Below are 16,266 nucleotides of genomic sequence, written 5' to 3'. Positions count from 1 at the left end.
AATGGGAAATTGGCAAAAAATGTGAAAATACCGAGTTTTTTTTGTACGTACAATCTACAAATCAGCCACGATCCAGAAAAAAAGCACACAACAGTGAAGGGGTGAATCTATAAAACATCAAGAGTGCAAAACAGACACATCCACACACACACACACACACACACACACACACACACACACACACACACACACACACACACACAAACACACTTTTATACATAAACAAACGAATAAATTCAGATTACATATGGGTTTTGCATTTTTAAAATGCTCAGTTTGTCCACCAGATGGCATCCATCTCATTTCAAAAATTGCTTTTATGAGGTCTAGGCTTGACTCTAAAATGAAATACAGCTTTAAAAAAAAAATATATATATATATATATATATTTTTTTTTTTCTATTATATTCAATGGGGGGAAAATGGGTCATATTTATTGCATAAATATTAATTATAAATCTTAAATTATCTCAAAACACCAAAAAAGAAAAGATTTTTTTTTATAAAAAACAAGTAAAAAAAAAATATGATTTTCTTTTAATAAATATGAATCAAACCCTTCCGGACCATTTGGTCCCAAAGACCCTGAGTGTGACCCTGAAATGAAGGACCCCAGAGGGTTAAAGAGTTGAATCAGGGGCCTATACCATGAAGCCGTTTTAGCTGGCTAGCCAGGTAAGTTTCAGTTTAGTTTGCACCAATCCTGTACCATGAAAGTGGCTTGGCTAGCTGCGTTCATTGCCATGCCTGCTCCGGGGCAGGTTATGTTCTGAGTTAGAGATCACAAACTGAAATTGGACCGAGCATATGAGAGAAGTGACACGTCTGACAAAACAAGTCACTTTGTGCATCTGCCATCATGGTACAGGCCCCTACATATCACCTCACAAAGGTTTATCCTCATGCACAGAATCTCGATGTGCTTAATCACTATTTATTTGCAGATACTCCTTGATCATTTTACAGTGCTGAATCCATCACCTGATAACTGTAACATAAGTGGAATCAATTGTAAGACTGTACATAAAATGATATTATATAAATGTCCTTCTAGAATGAAATTATATGGGATACTTTTTTTTCAGAAAGTGCCCACAAGTCTGCTATGCTCGAGACTTACAGTTGAAGGAAGTTATAACATGTGTTCTCCAACAAAACAGTGATGCTACTAGGACAGTTCTAGGTTGTAATGGAGTTTTAAAATAAAAAAAGGTTTTAAATAAATAAGTCAGCACTTTACTGTTAGACAGACAAGCAATACACAAAAATGATGCTGTACATGAAATGAAAATAATACAATTATAATGTGTGGTACTTAAATTCCATTCAACTTCTGTTCTTGTCGTGGAATACAATTCAGTTCAGGAAAATGTTGAAGAAAAAAGATTTCCAGTTCAGAAAAAAAAATATGTAGAAGAATTGAAGAAATCGATGCCTTGTTCAGTTAAAAACAGACCCGGATACTCCAACTGATTGGTAGTCAGTGTACAGAGAATCCACTGTGTAACAGGTCGCCTTTGCAGAAACGGTTGAAACAAAGATGAAAGTCACAGTCTGGGTTGGCTCGCCATCATTACTTGCAGTTTGTAAATCCTCTCCTCGTACACCACAGAAGAGTTATTGTATAATTTTGTGGACCCATTGAAGAGAATGATGGTTTCCCAATGCACATCTCACTAGAAAAGAAGATGGAAAACAGGTATGATGTTTACAGACTTATACATTAAAATAATAAACCATTTTTTTCATGAACTAATCTTCAGGTAAAATGAAGGCAGGCTACTTTACACAGGGCAAACATGAGTTTTTGGGTGCTTTTAAACTTCTAAATTCTTGATTTGACCTTTTAACATCATTGACGATGTTATTGATGACTTTAAAGTGACAGAATTCACATAATGTCAACAATAACTTCACCCAATTGACTGTTTATTTTAATTAAATGCACAACCAAAATTTACTGAATCAACAGCTTCATTCAACAACAAACAATGTATTTACACAGCTAATAAACATATGGATGCATACTTGTCTGACATGTTTGATCTTATGGATTATTTCAAGCATGTAGTAAAATTGAACAAAGTTAAAGGGCACCTATTATGGAATTTTTACAATTTTCTTTTCATGTAGTGTCTAAGTGAACAAAAACATCCTGCAAAGTTTTATATATGAAAGTTCACCGTATACAAAGTTATTGTCTCTCAAAAGTAAGAGTCAACTCTGAGTCGCTGATTTGAATCGATAGACGAACGATGCTTTTTCTCTATCTAGATGACGTCAACTTGACAAGTTATTTGAATAAGATACTAGGGTTGTGCCGATAGACGATATCATCGTCCATCGTGATGGCTGACAGACATCACGATGTTAAGCCAGCATCGCGATCCCCGTGTCATGCTTGGCACGTGATTCACCACAGCCAAAATAGCGCTGTATGACAGATGTAACTTTATAGTTACTTACACTGTGTGTCTGATATAAATAAAATCCGTCAGCAAATATATTTGAATGGGTTGTTATTGCTGCTTCCATAGACACCATTGTGTATTTTACAAACTATAAATGTATTGTTTTGCTATAAATTATATGTATTTAAATGTCTGAAACCTAAAATAAACATTATGTGGTTAAAAACATTGAATAGTTGTGATATAATATGACAAGCACTGAGCACGTCCGTCTCTGGCTCAGCGCCAGCCACAACGCGAAAGCACAGTCTGAATCTGGCAGTTCTGTCACGTCACTCTACATTCGCTCGTGGTCAGCTGCTGCAGAGCGTGCCGAAATCAAATTGCTGATGAGATGTGGAGGAAAATATCTCCGCGTTGTGCCTACGCGCCCCTTAGCTGTTCTAAATCCAGTGTAAAACACGGCCTTGCGGGGCTTATTGCTTAAGTGAAAAATTTGAATGTTAGCCCCGCCCCTCCTCCCGATATCATCGTCCATCGCGATGTTTCACTGTAGACATCATCTGATGCCAAATTGGTAGACATCGCACAACCCTATAAGATACGCCCACTCATTGCGCTCGTAGACGCCAGTGAAACTTGAAAACATCATTGTCGACAACAAGACGCTGTGTTCTGAAGTGCGAATCAAAAGCAAACTTTTTTTCACTGCCCAGGGACGAGCATGTGAAGAATCAGTGGCTAGAGTTTATATGTACAACTATACCACACAAGTATAGACCAACCTTGTGCTGTGTTTGCATCATTTTAATGACGATTGCTTTCAAGTGTGGATTCGCGAATCGGTTGATACTGAAGGAAGGTTCAGTACCAGTTTTATTTGGATCGGCTTCCTCCTCCGAATCACAACCTCTAAGTATTATTAATAATTGTTGCTTTTATGGGTTTTGTAGCATGCTCAATAAGTATGTGTGTGTGTTGTGTAAGTTACGCTCAGCGCAGCTTCTAGTTCTAGATCTCCAATGTCAATTTTTTTTTAAATATGTGAAATGTTTGTCGTTGTTATTGGAGTTCTCATAAAGAATAGAGCGTATTGTAGTACTGCAGTGCTTTATCAATATGTTTATGCATTGGGCTAACGCAAACAATAACTGACTGGGTCATCTGACCAATCACCGCAGATTAGCGTCACGTAAAGGAGGGGTTTGGAAAAACGAGTCGTTGAACGAATCATTTGGGAGTCGGTGAGCAAATCAGGTAAAAATAAATGCATATTATAAGACAACAAAAGTGTTTTTTGTCATTGCATGCATGTAAAACTGTTGTTGGGGACTCCTAGAACAATATTAGGAACATTTTAAATGCCATAATAGGTGCCCTTTAAGCTTAAACTACTCATATGATTGTTCACATATTGTAAATAATTAATTGTTTCTGTAATGTGTTTCTTAGTACTCTGTTTACCTTAGTACTCTGTTTACCATGCTACAATAAAAAGCATATTTCTCAGAATTTCTCCAAGATTACTTGTTGACGTTTTTTACGAATGTCTAAGATTAAGCGTTTTCAGTGTTTAACCCTTGTGCCTCCTAGGGACATTTTTGGCCTTTTCGGTTTTGGTTTTTTGATCACTTTGCCTGTGTTAACGCTAACTGCATTACATTTGGCACAGGTGTGTATTTTTATTGTAATTTTACTATTTCACCGCTATTTTCTTAAAAAATATATTTTTTTGCACTAGGTACACAAAATACTCCCTCTTAGCGCCTTTTGGACAAAAATGGCCCCATTGAAACTGCAATTTTTTATCCCAGGGCCATTTAACTATAAAATGATGAAATATTTCATAAGAGGCTTTCATTCTGTTGGCAAGGCTTCAAAATATAAATTTTTACAAATTTTTTATCAGATGGTGCCATTTTTCCAGGTTTAGTCTCTAAAGCAAAGTACTCGCTTTATTCCGGTTTTCTGATTTTGCCAATAAAAAAAGTGTGTGTGTTTGTGTGCTTGTAATATTGAGAGAGAAAAACTCAACTGCAAATCTAAAATCCAATCACCAGTGGAGCTTTGCTGGAAACCAATGGGGAAAGTCTGTTACTGCGCCCAAACAAAATCTTACTGAAAGCTCATTTTTTGAAATATCAACCTCACATTTGGAACACAACTTATTTATATTTATGGCTTTGATTTTCTAGCCGTTTTTGAGTTTTGTTTAATAAAATATATATTTTAAAAATAATGTTCATAAATAAATTCATAAACTTAAACCTATATAACTTTTTTAAATGAGGCACAAGGGTTAAATTAATTTTTACAAATATATTCTTGTGTTTTTATTCTGTCTCCCAATGTTGTCGGTCTAAAAATAGCCTTTAAATTATACTAGCTCAAGACCACACAAGAACTTGAAATCGACGCTTACCTCTCAGTCTCAACCATCAACAGTGATCGCGTTCAGCGCGGCTATACTTGGCTCTTCTTCATCCATTGCTCGCTTGCGTATCGCCACCTAGGGTTGCTCAATTATATTAAACAAAGTGGGACTCTCAAACCTAAAGGAAAAAGAGGAAAAAAAATATATATGACATATTTGCTTTGAATAAAGTATAGCAAAACAAAAACACTGCAGTATTAGAAAACCCCAATATTTTTGGACGTTTACTGCCAAGGTAACGCAGTGTGTCATTATATAAATGTACATACATTTTTGAAAAAATGAAGAAAAAAAAAACCATCTCTCAATATTAAATTATTAATCGCGTGGCAAGCCCGCGAAACCGGGCAGCGCTGGCCATAAGCTGGGGTCTGTGCCCACCGCGCGCACAACCTGTCTACCCTTTGAGTGACATCCCAGCAGTGCGGTTTCCTGAGGTAAATTACTTTTTACTTAACCAATTTAGTTAAATTACTTTTTTAAAGTATGGTCTGACAACAAAAGTAAATGACATGTAAAACTATGAAGAAAAAGCAATTTAATTATAATAAGTAATTATAATAGCAAACGGTCTGAGGGAACAGTTCGTTTTTCTCCACTAAAATAACAGCAGTTTTCACTCATGAAACTCAAATTATTATAAAATTAGACTTTTTTTACAGTAAATGTACCACATCTCACACAAACAACGATTTTCCGTTTCTTCGCGAAAAGAAACAACAAAAAGTCGCACGAAACAAAGTTCAAATTCTGACAGCGATCACGTCCTCGCGCTCCCCTCACTCAGCATCAGTGTCTCTCTCTCTCTCTCTTTGAATGTAGTTTCCCTGTCCCGTATAAAATTATAAGTTATATATGCGGTATCTCCATACGCCTATCACTAAAACAACACACAGGTGTTTGTCATTTGCACTTGACCCACTTACGCTACACCCGTCTCCCGATCATCTCTCCCGGCCGTCACAGACTTCGCTAGATCACGCCCCCTTGCCACAGAAAGGTAAGTGTTATTTTAACCCCACTTTTAAACAGCAGCTAGCCTAACAACTCAATGCAATGTCAGCACACAAGGGGTAGCTAAATCATCTTTTCGCGACAGCGAGCAGCTAGCGTTAGTTCGTTAACAATATATTTACATCCACTCACCACAGACAAAATGAGCACTGCACAGACGAGTGTTTGCAGTTGGTGTCCAGTCTGCCCTCTTGATGGCTGCAAGCCACTGATGGCGTCTTTTTCGTCCTGAGGTAGCCTGTAAAATGATATTTTGGGGTCTCCTTTTTTGTTGCACAACATATTGAAGGCGTAGCTAGCTCGTTCCTTTGCGACTGACTTACGTGAATCAGGTAATGTTACTCTTCTTTGTATTTTTTAATGGCGCTTGGCAAACAACTTTTAATGTCCATTACCGCCACCTTCTGAAATGGAGTGTGGATCAAAATAGCCTACTTTACTCACCACTAATTAAATAAATAAATGCATAAAAATCGAATGAAATTATTAATATTAATACATTATCATTCACATCATTAGTAATGCAATTTTAATAACAACTAAACTCATATTCTTCTAATGAGCCCAGTTTTTTTTCAAAAAAACTAAATATTGCTCTATACCCTACATGCCCTGAACTCAGTTGTAATATTTCCTAATTTTTCTTTACTTAGCCTAACTTTCAGAATCATTCTTTCCTGCTTATACCTACGAAAATTAATAATTACATGTTCTAATGTTTCATTACTGTTACACTGCTCACACAACCCAGTTTCTGTTTCCCTATTATTTTAAGCATACTATTTAATCCAGTATGCCCAAATCTCATTCTCGAAATAATGTCTTCTTCCTTTTTATTCCTATTATTTTCTCTCATTCCTCCTACCTTCTTCTGGATACTGTAGAACATTCTCGCCTTTGTTTCCATATTCCACTCCTCTTGCCACTTCTTTTTCTATCCTGCTTTGATTATGCTTTTAACTTCTGCCTTACTATAATTTACTGCCATATCTAAATCAGGTACTCAAGATGGCGGCAGACAAGTTTAAGAAGTGAGTGACGTCAGTGAGGAGACGTTGTTGACATCATCTGATATTCATCGTTTATAAAGTCCGCTCATCAGCGCCGATAAACACCGTTAAATGAGGTTACATCGGTGTGACGTCATTGCTAATGGAGCCAATCCACTCCGTTTGAGAGACGCTCTTTCGTTTGAGAGTTATCTGTCATGATAACGTTCCTTTAAAAAAAGATAAATTACAACTATGCTTCATAATATCTTTAATTTGTATGGAAAGTATTGCGTTGTCACAGATTTGACTGCGAGCGCGTGAGCTCCCTCTCCCTCTCTCTCACACACACGCTGGCACCTAGAGAGAGAGTGACAAGATTCTTATAGACCTTCTATAATGAAATCGATCATATCTCATTTTGTACAACAACAACAACAACTATAATAATAATAATAATAATAATAATAGTTATTATTAGTATTGTGGTTATTATTCTCAAGAATGAAAATGCATCTTAATGTGGATTATCTATTCATCAGAGCCTTTATAAACTTTGAAAATGTATACCATGAAAATAATTATTCTCTTCTCTCTCTTTTTTTTTCTCAGTGTCGATTGCCATCTAATTGTTGTAAGTATTAGAAGTCAACCTACATCTCTGATTTACCAGATTCATCATAACATGCTAATTGATCAATAGATCAATTAAAGCAACATAATGTGCCAAGTTATAATCTTAATGAAGACATTAAAAGGATAATTCTTTAAATACATAAATGAATAAATAGAATGGAATCTCTGATTTGCCAGTTTCATCATAACATATTAATTAATCAATAATCAGTGATGGAACTGAAAACATTTGAAAATGTACAGACATACTTTGCTCATATTTGGCTTTTCTCTCGTTTGCTTGTCAACAGCAGCTACATACACCCCAAAGGCTCTTTTAAGAGCCACGTCACGAGAGCGTCTATGGCTTTGTGAGTATATATTTTGACTGACTATCAGATACCTCTCAGTATTTGGGTTTAGATCAATCAAAAGCAACATCATGCAGCATGTTAGTAATGTCTTAATGAAGACAAGGGACAATTCTTAAAATGAATGAATAAATAAATAGAATGGAATTCTACATCTCTGATTTGCCAGTTTCATCATAACATATTAATTAATAAATCAGTGATGAAACTGAAAACATTTGAATTTGTACAGACATATTTTACTCATATTTGGTCTTTTCTCCTTGTTTTTAACTGCTAGGCACATTCTTATAATTTTACTTCAGATGTAACTTTGATATTCACGATAGCATAATTTGCAGCATGCATACAACATTTGTAATGTTGAGTACTTTAATGTTTATGAGTAATATATTATCTTTTTTTTATGTAATAGTTTTTGCATCATCTTCCACTGTCTCCCTACCTCCTTCACATTTTTGTCTTGCCACATTCAGGGTAAGTAATATTCTTTATCTTCATGTTAAACGATTAGTTCACTTTTAAAAAAAACTTTTGCTGATAATCTACTCGCCCCCATGTCATCCAAGATGTCTATGTTTTTCTTTCTTCAGTCGAAAAGAAATTAAGGTTTTTGATGAAAACATTCCAGGATTTTTCTCCATATAATGGACTTCAATGGGACCCAAACGGTTCAAGGTCCAAATGACAGTTTCAGTGCAGCTTCAAATGGCTTTAAATGACACCAGACGATGAATAAGCGTCTTATCTAGCGAAATGATCGGTCATTTCAAAAACAAATAAAAAAGTTTAAGTTGTACAAGCACAAATGCTCGCCTTGCTCTGTTCTGTGATGACTCTGTTCTGTGAGACCTTTTCAACGTAATTGCGTATTACGTGACGTCACGAACGCGCATCACAGAACAGAGCAAGGCGAGCATTTGTGAAAGACATGGACATCTTGGATGACATGGGGGTGAGTAAATTATCAGCAAATGTTTTTTAAAAAGTGAACTAATCCTTTAAGGACTCTCCGTAATGTTTGTTTAAATAAACATGCATTCATACATTTAAGAAAACCATGTTATGTTTATATATTAAATATAATTTAAATTATATGGATATAAATTTATACATGTAAATATACTGTGTACACACACACACACACACACACACACACGATTCTTGAGGCAATCATCACCATTATAAAAAAGTTAAATTTGCTGTTTCACCATTGTTCTGTTCATCTCAGTAAATGAATGGTGGATGAAACACCCTTGATATCACCACCAGAATATCTGTTATACAATGTCAAACCAGCATAACAGTACCACAGACAGTAAAATTTACTTTACTTTTCACTATAAAACTGGCTTTCTTAATAACAGACAGACTGTGACTCCTTCGGGTTCTCCGTTGAAGTTTTGGCCTGACAAGGTCATGTTCCACATGACCCCATGTTGGCTCTTCTACCTGTTCTTTACATAGCTGGTAGCCCACATTGTGATATGTTGTCCCATTTAGAGCACTGGTAATCCGGATTTGGTAATCTTGAAAACTGTGTATCTGGATCAGGGTGATCCAGTCCAATGTTGCTTTGAAAAACCGGCATAAAAGTAAGACGGATTACCTGATCCTGGATAGGAAAAAATGGGATTTCCAAATCTGGATCATTTTGATCCAGATTAAATGTTTTGAACAACTGGCCCCACGTGATTACTGATACCAAAAATAAAGTTTTTACTAGTAAGAACTGTATTTCGGATATGGGAAATTGAAATTTCAACTAGTAAGAAATCACATTTTGATATAAATAACTGAAGACTTTCTGCTAATAGATATAGTGAAATATTGCAAAATATGCCAGTACTACATTTTCAACAAGTCCAATATTTTGGATTTAGAATGGATTCAAAAACCAAGAGGCAACGCTACACAAGGCAGTGGAAATATGCACGGAGATCACTGCATGAAAGGTGTATTGGAGAGGAGTCATCAGTTCATCCAGTAACACTTCAAGAAAGAATAAATGAAGAAAATTACACTGATGAAGACATCTCAAGTGTAGAAATTGGGGTCAGTGGGGAGGGCTGCAGTTCAGGACCTCACAGTGTGGCCGATGGGTCCAGTGTGGGAAACAGCAATTCAGAACCTGAGGATGAAAACAAAGTGGCCCTAACTTCACTCTCAACATTTTTACAAGAATGGGCAACAAAACACCTCATCAGGCATAATGCCCTAGATGATCTCCTGAAAGGACTTAAAAAAAATGGACACCCAGAGCTCCCATCAACAGCAAGGACACTGCTGAAAACTCCTAGACTCATTAAATCAGTGGCAAAATCAGGAATGGAGTGTGTCCATTTTAATTTAAGAGAGAGCGTTCTTGAGCAGCTGCAGCGCTATCCAAGAGATATTACAGAAGGAGTTAGCACATTGGAGCTATCATTTAATATAGATGGCCTGCCTATTTTTAAAAGCAGCAGAGCATGTCTTTGGCCCATCCTCTATGCCATTCATCTGCCACCCATCAGTGTCTTTCCTGTGACACTGACACTCGGTCCCACCAAACCAACAAATTTGGAGTTTATTGAAGAAGCCATAAAGGACATCCAGGAGCTTCTGGACAATGGTTTGGATGGAAAAGAAGTCAAAATCAGATGCGTTGTGTGTGACGCACCCGCAAGAGCCATGGTCAAAAAGATCAAACAATATTCTGGATACTATGGGTGTGATAAATGCACACAGAAGGGCACATGGGTGGATGGACGCGTGACCTACCCAAAGGTAGATAACCTCACTTTACGAAGCAATGACACGTTTCGCGCTGAAATGACCAGACGTCAAGAAAATGAGGACACTCCTGTGTCCCCCTTTCTGAGCCTCCCACTGGACATGGTAGAACAATTCCCAATTGATTACATGCACCAAGCTTGCCTGGGAGTGATGAAAAAACTAATAACAGTGTGGGTTAGAGGAGACAGGAAAGTGAGAATGTCTGCTGGGCAAATAAGCAATGTGACCCAAAGGCTGCTGTCACTTCAAAAGGTCATCCCCAGCTGTTTTGCCCGGAAACCTAGAAATCTGGAAGACATTGACCGGTGGAAGGCAACCGAACTGCGGCAGTTTGCTGTTTACACAGGAAAGATCGTGCTTAAAGGAATTCTGGCTGACCAGCTATATGATCACTTCATGATGTTCAGTGTTGCCTTAAGTCTTCTTCTTTGCCCTACACTTGCAGTGGAACACAACAGCTACAGCAAAGAGCTGATGAAATACTTTGTTGGAAAAGCAGGAGAATTATATGGAGACCACTTCATGGTGTACAATGTACATTCAATGGTGCATCTACCAGAGGAGGCAATGGCTTTTGGCAGTCTGGATGCTTGCAGTGCGTTCCCTTTTGAAAATTATCTTGGGAAGCTGAAGCGACTTGTAAGGTCAGGAAAGCAGCCACTTACTCAAGTGGTCAAACGGCTAGAAGAGATGCCAAAATCCCCATTGTCTGTGGAGGCCTCTCAGCCCAAATTCAAAAGGCCTAATAATGCCTTCATACTTGATGAAGGTAAATGCTGTGAGGCCATTGAAGAGAGAGAAGAGTCGGATGATGGTTCCCAGATGCTGCTGTGCAAGCTTTTTGAGAAAAAAGAACCACTTTTTGGAGATCCATGTGACTCCAGAATTCTTGGATGCTTCAAAGTGCAATCAAGGCATGCTGTTATGAAGCTCATACCAAAACGGCAACTGACAAGAAAAGCTATAATGGTGGAAAAAAGAGAAGAGACTATTTTCTTAGCAATCCTGCATGTTCACAGATAATGCCTTAGGAGTCTCTCTCTCTCTCACTCACACACTCAGACACTCTCTCACTCTCTCACACACACACTCACTCACACACACTCACACACTCAGACACTCTCACTCACACTCTCACTCACACACTCACTCTCACACACTCAGACACTCAGTCACTCACACTCTCACTCTCTCACACACACTAACACTCAGACTCACTCACTCACTCACTCACTCACTCTCACACACTCAGACGCTGTCACTCACACTCTCTCTCTCTCACACACACACACACACACACACACACACACACACACACACACTCAGGCACTCACTCACTCTCACTCTCTCAGACTCTCACTCACACTCTCACTCTCACACACACACACACTCACTGTCACTCACTCACTCAGACACTCAGACACTCACACTCTCTCTCACTCTCTCACTCACACACACACACACACACACACACACACACACACACACACACACACACACACACACACACACACACACACACACACACACTCAGGCACTCACTCACTCTCACTCTCTCAGACTCTCACTCACACTCTCACTCTCACACACACGCACACTCACTGTCACACTCAGACACTCAGTCACACACTCACTCACTCACTCACTCAGACACTCACACTCTCTCTCACTCTCTCACTCACACACACTCAGACACACACTCACACTGTCACTCAGTCACTCACACTCTCTCAGACTCTCACTCACACTCTCACTCACACACACACTCACTGTCACACTCAGACACTCAGTCACACACTCACTCACTCACTCTCACTCAGATACTCAGACACTCACACTCTCTCTCACACACTCTCTCTCACACTCACTCACTTACTCACTCACTCTTATGTCCCTCTCACATTATTATTATTATTATTATTATTATTATTAATATTATTATTATCTCCCTCTCACTTTTGCACCTTTGCACTTTTATTGCAGAATTTGTTACCTCTGAATAATAAATGATAAAAGCCTTTTGGGCTAAATTTGGGAGTGCGGATCTCCATCTTTATAATTCATAATATAAAACACACACACACACACACACACACACACACACACACACACACACACACACACACACACACACACACACACACACACACACACACACAAAGAGACTGCAAATGCATTAATGTTAAGATCTACTGTTAATTCACCATTTAAGGACATTCAGAGAAACCAAGGAGAACAAACAGTGAAGGTCATTAAAATCAGTTATTATAAGCAAGTTATTGAATAAATATAATACACTGTGTAAATTATCTTTATTAAATATTTCCTTCTGTATATATTTTTTTCTCAACAGATGGACACAAAAAGTTTTGCAGTTGTGGAATTTGCTGAGGATAGTGCTGTTGAAATAATTCCAACGTCATGGTTGGAGGAAACCAAAGAGGTATTGTTTTGTTTTCAATAAGTTTTCACATTCGTTTACATTACTAAATCAGTTCAAGAATGGTAAATCTTTTTTTGTCAGGGAATGTTCTGTTACTGGACATTTACTAACACAAGGAAACTTGTAAAAAACTGCACTCTGCCAGACAAAGCGAAGTGGAGGCGATGTCTATTAAAAAAAGTTTGGCTAAGAACAGGTAATGTAGTTTTTGCATTATTTAAATGAATCTACTATTATACTATCTAATTTTTTTCAATATTTAATATTTACTGTATTTTCCAGACTCTTACACAAAAGGTCTTCAAAAATGCCGGCGTGTAGCGGAGACCTCGAATATTGAAACGGAAGACTGCTCCACAGTGAACAAAAAGAGGGCACATAAAAAGCCACCAAGATTTGTGTCGGAAATTGATTCTTCCTCAAATGGTAATTATTCAAATCACTTCAAAGAATTGTATATTAATATTCTAATATTAGAATTATATATCCACTGAAAAAAAAACCCGGAAAAGAGCCAACGTAATTATAAATAACAGTTTGTGAACTCTATTTTGAAGCATGTTTCCATTTCAGATGATGGCAGAGTTTTACCAAAGGACAATACAGATGTGTCAAAACCTCATCCACCGAAATGTAAGTTGTTAACACATGAGTCAGAGAGTCACGAGTCATTCTATAATTTGGGGTACATTTGACAATGTAAAAACTTTTGTTTTACCACAATTATAGTATGGCCCACATGACTATTACCCAATGTCTCCATTTATCATCCATTCAATTTTGTATTTACAGATTCATCCTTCTCCAATATTTATCCTCTGGACAAGGGTTTGTATAATATACAAGTATGCTTTTATGGACAAACACATCTTCCCAAATGAATGACACACACTCTCTCTCTCTCTCTCTCTCTCTCTCTCTCTCTCTCTCTCTCTCTCTCTCTCTCTCTCTCTCTCTCTCTCTCGGCAAAAAAAGGAATTTCAACACTTTCTCAACACTGTAAGTGTTTTTTTTTTTTTTTTCATGGTTAATTATAACCTGCAACTCATTCATTAATGCTGAATGGCCTGGTTTCACAGACAGGGCCTAAGCCATGATTAGGTCATAGTTAAATTAGGACATTTAAGTAATTTTTTTTGTAAACATGCCTTAGAAAAAAGCATTACTGGTGTGCATCTTAAGACAAAACAAATGCACTGACATGTTTTAAGATCAGTCAGTGCAAGTTTCTTTCAGTTGAAATAGCTCAGATTTAAATTTTAGTCTAGGACTAAACCAGTAAGTTACTGTAACCCTTGTCTGTGAAACCGGGGGTTAATGTGGCTTTTGATTTCCACTTTCCTGCAGTTTAGCTCCAACCTTGATTAAACTCACTTTCCTTTTAATTATCAATTAATTTCAATAATTAAATTATTAAATTATTCAACATTGATTAGCTTAATCAGGTGTGCTAGATTAGGGTTGGCGCTAAACTCTGAAGAAGAGTGGTCCTTGAAAACCAGTTTGGAAATTGACTAGTCTGTTTTTATTTATACAGCAGAGGATTCGCTGCAGGAGTCCCAACTGCCAAGAATATCACGGCCTCTTGAAGGTATTTTTCTAAAATTCTATTCTAAAATTCAGAATATTATATTCTAAAAATCAGAATATTATATTTATTGTAATTATTAATAATTTTAGTTAGAGTGAAATTTTGTTTTATGCCACAGTTGCTTCACAGCTACTCATAGAAGAGGCCCAATATTCTGACTCTGCAACAAAGAGTAAGTTAATTTTTGATTTTTCACACTACAGTAATACTGCACATTCAAGGAGCTTTATGCAATATTGCTTCACAGGCTATCGCACAAAAGTCTTACAAAAGCTACAAGAGATTGTCGAGAACCAGCAAGACATCCTGGCTATGCAGAGACAGTTACTGGCTGCAGTAGCTGTGACGGTGACAGAGGAAGATGGGGAATTCCTGGAAAATGGGCCATGCCAAACAGTGGATGAACTGCAGATCCTTGACAGGGAATTGGAAAACAAAGAAAAAAGGGCCAAGATGGTAATCATCCATACATCCATCCATCCATGTGGTCTGTGTAAATATTTCTAGCTATTAGTAAAAAATAAATTAAAAAACATTCTCCAACTCACACATTCTTTGAAGTTTGTGGTAATCAAGAAGAGCTTTTTTTCAGATATAATAGTCTTTGAATGCAGTATATACTTATTGTTTTTTTTGTTTTTTTAAACTACCTAAATATCCTAATTGATGTATGGCTTAATCCTGGATTAATCAAAAGACCTGTCTGTGAAACCATGCCAAGTTTTTTTTGTTTTTATTAATAAATAAGACAGACAGACAAACATTTATGCATATTGTACATGCATGCATGCGTATGCTTGCATTAATGGAATTATAGTTTTTAAATTAATAAAAGTAGAGTGGTTTCAGATGAAAATGTGTTCACATATGAATGTGGAACACCACATCAATCACAGCTTGAACGGTTTCCATTCAAACAACAACAAAAAAGTCTTTCATCTGCTGTCATGATGCCATTTTCTTTTTTCCTCTAAACAACGGTCTTTCTTTTAAACAGAAGAACTACCTTCGGTCCCTTGGGGGACCAAACCCAGGTGCAACCTTGCGCAAAATATTGCGCAAGGTTGCATCAAATGAAGTCCTGGGTGCCTACAGCCTGAAAGGGAAAAAAGGCAAACTACCCTTCCAACAGATGAGGATCTGTAGTATTATTATAGGCAAGTTATCAGTCATTTTTTAAAATATTAATAGCCAATTTTTTTGCACTTTGGAAAATTGTTCTGGTAACATTATTTTAAAATAATACCATACCTCAAATAGCTACAATGTTTACATAATATTATTCCTACATCTAGGGGCAATGCAGAAGTCCTACAGATCTCTGAAGGCCAGTGAAATTGAAGATCTAATTTCAATGGTCCTAAAATTTGCCCCACACAGGCATTTAAAATGGTAAGCAATCGTGTCCGTTTTGTTTTAATTTTCAATGTACCTGATGCAAAATCAATTTTTCTCGTGTCATTTCTGACATGGTTTATAGACCGATATTGGTTTTAATAAGGTTTGTAACTTTACAGCGACATCTACTGATGAGTGGCCTAAAATCTAAACTTTTAACTTGTATAATTACTAGATGAGTGTAAAAAGTATTTGTGCAGTGAAATATCATCATATATTGTAGAA

The 16,266-nt window shown here is 37.1% G+C and overlaps 1 long non-coding RNA gene across 1 annotated transcript; it reads right to left on the bottom strand.

The window, feature by feature from the left end:
- Window positions 1-1,282: 1,282 nt before the first annotated feature.
- Window positions 1,283-6,172, bottom strand: LOC143718382 (uncharacterized). The gene is made up of 3 exons (XR_013196341.1): window positions 5,992-6,172; window positions 4,834-4,963; window positions 1,283-1,676 (listed from the first exon to the last, which is right to left on the bottom strand). It is a non-coding gene; the product is annotated as an uncharacterized LOC143718382 (long non-coding RNA).
- Window positions 6,173-16,266: the final 10,094 nt, after the last annotated feature.

This window comes from Siphateles boraxobius, unplaced genomic scaffold (genome assembly GCF_051911475.1).
Source record: "Siphateles boraxobius isolate OS27281-9 unplaced genomic scaffold, OSU_SipBor_1 61, whole genome shotgun sequence".
Taxonomy (NCBI): domain Eukaryota; kingdom Metazoa; phylum Chordata; class Actinopteri; order Cypriniformes; family Leuciscidae; genus Siphateles; species Siphateles boraxobius.
Note: the sequence above shows the minus strand (reverse complement) of the source record. Positions and strands in the feature narration are given on the sequence as shown.